The sequence below is a fragment of the Urocitellus parryii genome (assembly GCF_045843805.1).
Source record: "Urocitellus parryii isolate mUroPar1 chromosome 13 unlocalized genomic scaffold, mUroPar1.hap1 SUPER_13_unloc_8, whole genome shotgun sequence".
Taxonomy (NCBI): domain Eukaryota; kingdom Metazoa; phylum Chordata; class Mammalia; order Rodentia; family Sciuridae; genus Urocitellus; species Urocitellus parryii.
In genome coordinates, this window is record NW_027551776.1 from 1,212,657 (window position 1) to 1,221,220 (window position 8,564).

The 8,564-nt window shown below is 40.7% G+C and overlaps 1 pseudogene; it reads left to right on the forward strand.

Annotated features, from left to right (window-relative positions):
* Positions 1–2,731: 2,731 nt before the first annotated feature.
* LOC144251451 (U11/U12 small nuclear ribonucleoprotein 35 kDa protein-like) lies at positions 2,732–3,381 on the forward strand (annotated as a pseudogene).
* Positions 3,382–8,564: the final 5,183 nt, after the last annotated feature.

Below are 8,564 nucleotides of genomic sequence, written 5' to 3' on the forward strand. Positions count from 1 at the left end.
TGAACGTTTAAAACCTGAATGGCAAAACGGTTTTCCGCTAAGCAAAAGCCCTCTCCGGAGAGGGGTTGGAAGTCTCCCAGAACATGCCACGAAATCTAGGTACCCTGCTGCTGTGCCTACCAATGCAGCACCAGAGTTCTCTGGTCCGCCCCACTCCACAAAGTGCCAACTGCAAGGATCTACGCTATGCAGGAGGAGCCAGTTCAGCAGTTGTTTCTCTTTCTTACATAGTTCTTACAAAACGCACTTATAATGAAACGGCATCAGTAATGGCACTTGCAAGCTCCTCTCATGTTCGCTCGCCTCATCTCATCTCTAAATATCCTCATGCTAATTTTAGGTTTTACAAGAACTTGCGCTTACTCAAAGAATATGCAAAAAAGCAGCCTAGGTCTGGGGCCACAAAAGTCAAAACATGCTTCGTATATTTTAGATGCGACAAGAGGGAAAACAATTTTAAACCATCCTATCTTACCGGCGGGACTTGGAGATATTTTTAACGCTTTGTTTTCAGAAACAAGCCAGTGTTACATTTGTAAATATTTATTAACCCTAACAACACAATTTCTAAGTTATCAATATAAGTTTTAAAAGCTCTACTGTACTCACAAGTATTCCCCGCCACCACTTTGCTGCAGGTCTGCGCAGACAAAAGAGCGAGCATCTTGAGCAAGGCTCCAGCCACAGGGTCCATGTCCACACTCTCTGGGGGTTTCCCACCCCACACTCAATATCTCGCTCCGAGCGCAGGTCTCCTGGCGCGCGCCTTTCTTTCCTCTTTCTCCAGCCCGCGCAGACGCGGCGCGGAGGTGGAACCTGCAGCCGCACCCACCCAACCGCCACCAGGCGCTCCACGCCCCCGATGCCTTCGGAGCCGCGCGGTCCAGGCTGCTCTGGGCTGGTGCTTCCAGTGTGCCGCTGGCGCTCCTAGTGGTAAGTAGGGGAAGTGCATACAGGAACCTCAAATCACACCTGGCTGGCTGCTGGTGATGCAGGGGAGGGGTGGCTACAGACCTACTTTCCTGGCTAGTTTGCCCTAAGTTTCCCCACACAATATGCCCCCGCTAATATGAACAATTCAATATACTTCAATTTAAAGAAGCCAAGTATGAGTGGTACTTGCTCATTAGCATTGTGTCTCCACATAGTATTGAGGATGGATGGTAGTAAGTCTGTAAATATTTTGAGTTGAAAAGAGGTTGGAACAAAAATAACTAAAAGAGGTTTGAAGAAAATGATTACACATAATAAAACTTGCAACAAGAATATTTTTGTCTTCTCAGTTCGTTTCATGAACCAGATTAAAAAAAAATACTAAAGCTGTAATGTAAGATTTTTATTGTACATGTTCCTACTTGTAATATTGAGAGTGCTGGTCATTATGTATATAAAAGAATTATGAATTAGTATCCTAGGAGGAATAATCTTAGTCCAAATTCCACAACAGAAGCAGTGACCTTACACTAAATAAGGGGACCTGACAGATTTAATTAGTGAATGAAGTTTGGTGAATTTGTATTGTTGCTTTCCACTCAGCTTCTTTAAAGTAATTTCCCTAAGGGACATTTTGAAAACTAATAGAATTTGAAGGTAAGGAACTGAGAGAAAAATATGCTTCACACTCTAAATCATCCAGAAGACTCAGGGAAAGACAGAATCAGGGGTTTCAAGACTCATGACCTTGAAAAATATTAGCAGACTTAGAGGAATCCTCTACCTCCTGAACAGGCTGTGAGCAGAAGTAAATGAAGGAGTCATGAACTGGCGCCAAGTACAAGATTAGTGAATGCAGCCTATGGGAAGGTGTTTTAGTTAGTTTTTGCCTCACTGTGACCAAAAGACATGACAAGAACAGGAAAAGTTTATTTTGACTCAGTTTCAGAGATCTCAGTCCATAGACCAACAGCTCCATAGCTCTGGGCCCAAAGTAAGGCATAATATCATGGCAGAAGGGTGTGGTGGAAGAAAGCAGCTCAGGGCATGATGAGGAAGCACAGAGAGCTCAGCTGACCAGGGACAAAATGTGAACCCTAAAGGTAAGTACCCAATGACCTTACCTCCCCCAGCCACACTCTACCTGCCCACATTTACAACCCAGTTAATCCATATCTGTGAATTAATCCACTGATAAGGTTAAGTGTTTTAGTCAGCTTTTTTGCTGCTGTGAATAAAAGGACTGAACCAGAACAACTGTAGAAGAGAAGTTTATTTGAAGGTTCACAGTTTCAGAGGTCTTAATCCATAGAAGGTTGGCTCCATTCCTCGGAGCTCAAGGTAAGGCAGAACATCATAGCAGAAGAGTGTGGCAGACAGAAATAGCTCACCTGATTATCAGTAAGCAGAGAGAGATTCCACTCACCAGATACAAATATATATCCCAAAGCCATGCCCCCAATGCCCTACCTCCTCCAGTTACCACTCAGTTAATCCCATTAATTCACTGATTGGGTTAAGGCTCTCACAACCCAATCATTTCTTCTCTGAACTTTCTTGCATTGTCTAAGAGGTGAGCTTTGGGGGAACATCTCACATCCAAACCATAACATTAAGGCTCTCAGAACCCAATCATTTCACCTCTGAAACTTCTTGTATTGTTTCACACATGAGCTTTTGGGGACACCTCATATCTAGATATACATTCTCACTGCATACACAGATCAGAAAATGAAAGCTCTTGGGCATCTATCTGCATAGCTTGGTGCATCTCTGCAAGCCCAAGCATGCTAAGAACATGAACAACTGGATGGCATCACCAGGGAGTATGACATGCTTTTTAAAGCCAGCAGCATTGATAGCACTGATGAAGACCCACACCACCACAGGTGTGGCAGGCCATGCTGGAATAATATCCCCCCAGTAAAGACATCACAAGAGAACCCCCCACCATCACCCCGTTTGTGGCAAGGTTAAACTTGCAGACCAAAAAGACAGGTTAAAGGAAGTATTTTCCCACTGTGGTGACATCTGGCAGCTCCAGGTGGTGAGGGACTTGGTCATGAGCTTCTCCAAGGACTATACCTTCACAGAGTACAAGAAAAAGCTTGAGCTACTAAAAGCCTATCTGGATGCCAGTGGCCTGGTGATACACCTGCACATGATATTAGTGGACTATGAACTGGAGAAGACTCTCCAAGGGTGGATCCCTCCACATCTGGGGTGGGAGAACTAGAAGGGAAGAAGGAATCTGGGCAGTGGAGACTTGGCCTTTTTGAAAATATGAATTTGCTGGTTTTTAAGTACCACCTCTATAGAGAAGGATAAAGAGTAAAGGAAGGAGTGATCCCAATACCAAAAGAGACACTAGGACTCCTGGACAAAGGATCCAGACCAAGGACAGGGGTCAGGAAGAGATGTCAAGAAAGACAGCCAGCCAGGGTGTAACATAAAAATGACTGGCAAAAAGAGCAGGACCTTAGGACAGAGTAGGAAGTAAGTAGAGACCCAGCAATAACAGACATGAAAAGGAAGGGACAACTAAGTAGGAATGGCAGGGTATTTGCCTTTATGCATTAGATATACAAATCTGTACAGTTGAATAAGAATTACTGATAATGGGTTGGTTGGGGGGGGCTGAAAGATTTTAAACCTTTACAAGGATCACACTTGCCTGAAAACAAATCAGAAAAGGTGTTTTTATTATTGTTATTTTATAGTCAATAACAATAATAATAACAACATAGGACTAGAGAATTTAATAACCTGCAAAGGCCACAGAGCTAATACTAGGTGTGCTGAGAGCTCAGTCAAAACATGTAGCTTCAAATTCCAAGTTTTCATTTGCCTTTACTCCTACTCAGGGGTTCAGAGAGCAGCCCTGGAGTCAGGAAAGTTCCCCACACCATAGATCAGCAGTCATGGGGAAAACACCGACAAGAATATCCCAGGGAAGATGCAGGAGGTAAAGTGACTTTCATTCATTAATCAGATGCTTCTGCAGTATCTGCTGTGTCCCAGCACCTGAATATTTTATTTTTAACTTTTTACAGCAAACATAAATTAATGATTTGCATTTAAAGTCTAACTTTTTAAACCTATATACCAAACTCTGCATATGTATGTGTGTGTGTGCACATGCTCACACACACACACACACACACACACACACACACACACACACACAGAGCTAGGTATACACCAAATAGGGGAAAGAAGTTAAAAGTGGCATAAGCCTCCAAAAAAAGAAGAAACCAACAGCTGATGCTCAGAGCTGTGTGTCACTCATAAGAAGAACTGTAGATCAGTCTTTCCCAAGTGAAAACTAACCTCGTGGCATTTCCTGACCAATGCCTCCAGTCCTCTTCACACAGCTGAGCAAGCCCAGGCACTGAGAGACTTGAGGACCTGCCCCTGAGAGGAAGAGGATCAAGTTGGTCAGCTGTAGTGAAGCCCTTTCTAAGGTTCTCCGCAGGTTAAACATGACTCCACTCATTTCCCTTCTTCATTAGTGATTTTCTTCCCTTAGATTGTTATTTCTGCATGTCTTATTTAAATCTGAAAATGCATTTAAGTTTACTCTCACGATGAGAACCAATTTGCTATTAAATCTTCTGAAACTGAAAGCACTGCAAATAAAATATAGTATTATTTATATTAAAAGTAATTTTTCCCAGAAGCCCTCAAGCCACAAATCCTGGGGAACCGTTACCAATAGACAGAGGATAAATGTCCCTTTGTGATATAGAACACACAGCTCAACCTCTATTTGGGTTCTCTCTGATGAGCTGCATTCTCTATAATGAGAATTTATTTAAGCTGGGGCTTAAATAACCAACAGATGATGCATTTAATTACATAAATCTCAATTCTTGAGAAGAGTTAACCTCACCTTTATTTCAAATCCAGGCTGCTTAGCCCAGGAGGACCCTCTATAACCAACACTGGTGTCTCAGACAAGTAGGCTAAACCTCTACTGATAACTTGAAGTATACAAACAACACTGCATGCATATTTTGAAAAGTGCTTACAGAAACATTTTGTCTGACTATGTGGAAACAGACACGCAGGCACATTTCCTGGTGTTCTATAGAAATAGAACCAGAGATGCTTAGAATTAAAATGGAGCTTAGAGTTGGCAGGCCAACTCCACTCAAATACTACCATGTCCCCAGTGTGGTTGTTGATGCTGTCTATGTATGACAACCACTGGCATTTCCCAAGTGCTCGGACAGGTTTACCAGAGGAGGAGGAAGACACAGAACCACCTTCAATCACAGCATGAAGACTGTCACTGACATGACCACAGAGGATTCCAGGGGAAAGATTCTAGTGTATGAAAGACATAAAAGGTGACTCTGATTTTTTTCACTCCTTCAGGAGTAGGAAGAAGGAAGCAAAGTTATGGGTATCCTTAAAAGTACTTGTTTTTTTTTTCATTTGAAATGCAATTAAAATCTGGCTCGCACAATGACACATGCCTGTAATCCCAGCAGCTTATGAGACTAAGGCAGGAGAATTGCAAGTTCAAAGCCAGCCTCAGAAAAAGTGAGGCGCTTAGCAATTTGGTGAGACCCTGTCTCTAAGTAAATACAAAATATGGCTGGGGATGTAGCTCAGTGGTCAAGTGCCCCTGAGTTCAATCCTCAGCAACCCCCCCAATAATAAAAAGGTAAGAAAAATTTAAAAATGAAATTAAAATCTAATCTTGACATAAATAAAATACTGAGTCATCTTGAAGAGGCAAGGTTTCTAAATGTAATTTTATAGATGAAGAATGTAAATGGTAAGTCTTTCAATGTAGAAAGTTTAATATATATCACTAAATAAGTTTGGATTGAAGATCTCATTTACCAAATGGAGAAATTAGTTCAAAAACAGAATTCTGACAGTCTATATGCTGCACCAGTCACAGTAGTTTGAATAGAAACTGAAAGGGAGTTTTAAATGTTGAATCTATCTGTTGAAATCCTCAGGTGTAGTGGTGAAAAGGTAATGACTTTTTTCCATAAGTTTTTTATTCATTTAAAAAAATTTTTTTAGTTGTCAATGGACCTTTTATTTATTTATTTATTTATTTATTTATTTATTTATTTATTTAGTTAGTTAGTTAGTTAGTTATATGCAGTGCTGAGGATTGAACCCAGGGCCTCACACATTCCAGGCAAGCACTCTACCACTGAGCCACAACCCCAACCCTATACTCAATTTATTATTGGCCTTTTTTCAAACAACTTAAAAAGTATGGTGTGGAGGGCTGGGATTGTGGCTCAGGGGTAGAGCGCTTGCCTAACATGTGTGAGGCATTGGGTTTGATTCCCAGAACCACATTTACAATGAATAAATAAATAAATAAAATATGGTGTGGAGTCTATGTTTTATTACTGTGTGAGACGTAATAATATCATCTTCAGGATTCCTCTAGATACAAATCATATTTTTAAAATTTGGTTGAGAAAAGAATTGAGTTTAGAATCAATGTGAAATCTACCTAGAAGACACTGCATAGTTCAAATATGCTAAATATATACAATCTTTGATAGGCTATTATTACTAATAAGCAAAGCATTTATTCTTCAGAGAGACTAAAAGCAAGAAAATGGTTGCTGGTGTGTTTGGGTTTTTTCCCCTCCTTTTAAGTTACTACTTAGATATTGTAATGGACTGAATGTTTGTATTTTCCCAAATGAATATGTTGGAATCCTAGCCCCAAAGTGATGGTCTTAACAAGGTAGGGCCTCTGCAAGATGACTTCGTCTGTTGGTACCACCCTTATGAACAAAATCAAGTGCCACATGAGGATACAGCTAAAAGACACAATCTATGAACCAGGAATCAGGCCCTCACCAGACCCTGAATGTTCCAGTCCTTGATGTTGAACTCCCAAGCCTTCAGAACTAGGAGCAATACCTTCCTATGATGTATGATCTACCCAACATATAGTTATTTGATATAACAACTTCAACTAATTTTAACATTATATTTATATTAATTTTATTTTCCTGGTTTTAGTTAGAGGGCTTAAAGTACTGTAAGATAAAATGATGCTTATGAATAAAAATGTAATTACTGTTGGAGAACTGTTGTCATTGTTATTAAATTATATTGGAAACTCACTTTGGCAGTAGTGCATGCTCCAATTGTATATAATTAAGAAAACTGAAGCTTACCACAATGAGATCATGTCCATTTGGATGGCTAGATAAGAGAGAGTCACATGTGTGTGTGTGTGCAGGGAGGGGGGATTGATAATCAATGTTGGTAAAGATGCTGGTAGGAATGAAATGGTGAATCACTTTGGGTCAAAGTCAGGCAGTTCCTCAATGGTTAACTATAGGATTACTATATAATCCAACAACTTATTCTTAGGAACATAGAAAAACACAAACTGAGTTTCCTGTCACACTCACCACTCAATACCCAACATTCCTAGAACCAAAGTATGAAGGGACTTCTCCCCAATTCTAAACTCTAGATTTTGAGCTGTGCTTCTTGCCAACCAGCTATATAGGTGAGGTTCCCATGACCCTCTTCTTGTATTTAATAATTTGGTAGAATGGCTCACAGAACCTACATAAATACTTATGATTACTGATATTAAAGGATATGGTACTGGATAAACAGCCTAATGAAAAGACACATACAGAGAAGTCAAGAAGGGTCCTAAATGAGGAAGTTTCTGTCACTGTGGCCCTAGGGTATGCCATCCTCCTGGCACATGGATGTGTTCACCAACTGGAAAGCTCTATGACCCCCATTTTAGAGGATTTTTTTGGGGGGGATACCAGGGATTTAACTCAAGGGCACTCAACCAGTGAGACCCATCCCCAGCCCTATTTTGTATTTTATTTCGAGACAAGGTCTTACTGAGTTGCTTAGTACCTCACTGTTGCTGAGGCTGGCTTTTAATTAGCAATCCTCCTGTCTCAGACTCCCAAGCTGCTGGGGATTACAGGTGTGCATCACTGAGCCCAGCTAGGGATTTTTAGTTAGTGTTAATTAATTAATTGGTACTGGGGATTGAACACAGGAGCACGCTCCATCCCCAACACTTTTTTTTTTCAAAACAAGCTCTCATGAAGTTGTTGAGGCTGGCCTCAAACTTGTCATCTCTGTCTCTGCCTCCCTAACTGCTGAGATTAAAGGTGTGTGCCACTATGCCTGGTTTCTTCAGAGATTTTTATGGATATTTCATCATGTGGGCATAATAGACTATTAACTCCATTTCTAGCCCCTTCTCCCACTCCAAAGAATGGAGAGGGAGCTGAAAATTCCAAACTTCTATTCATTGCTCAGCATTTCTGGTGGCCAGCCTCTATCCAGAAGCCCATCAAGAATCTCATTTTTTTAAAAGACAATCCTATCACCCAGAAATTTCCAAGGAATCTAGAAGCTCTATGTCAGGAAGTGGGGTCAAAGACAAAAGATTCTCCTGGAATTTTTACTATGAGGGTTTTAGACTTTAGAAGCTCTGTGTCAAAAACTAGGGCAGAGCAATTTTTAAGTATTTCTCAGTATTTCATAGAGAAAAATGAAAAATACATATCTACACAAAATCTTATGCAATACTGTTCACAGCAGGATTATTCACAATCAGCAGAAGATGGATCCAACCCAAATGTCTACCACCA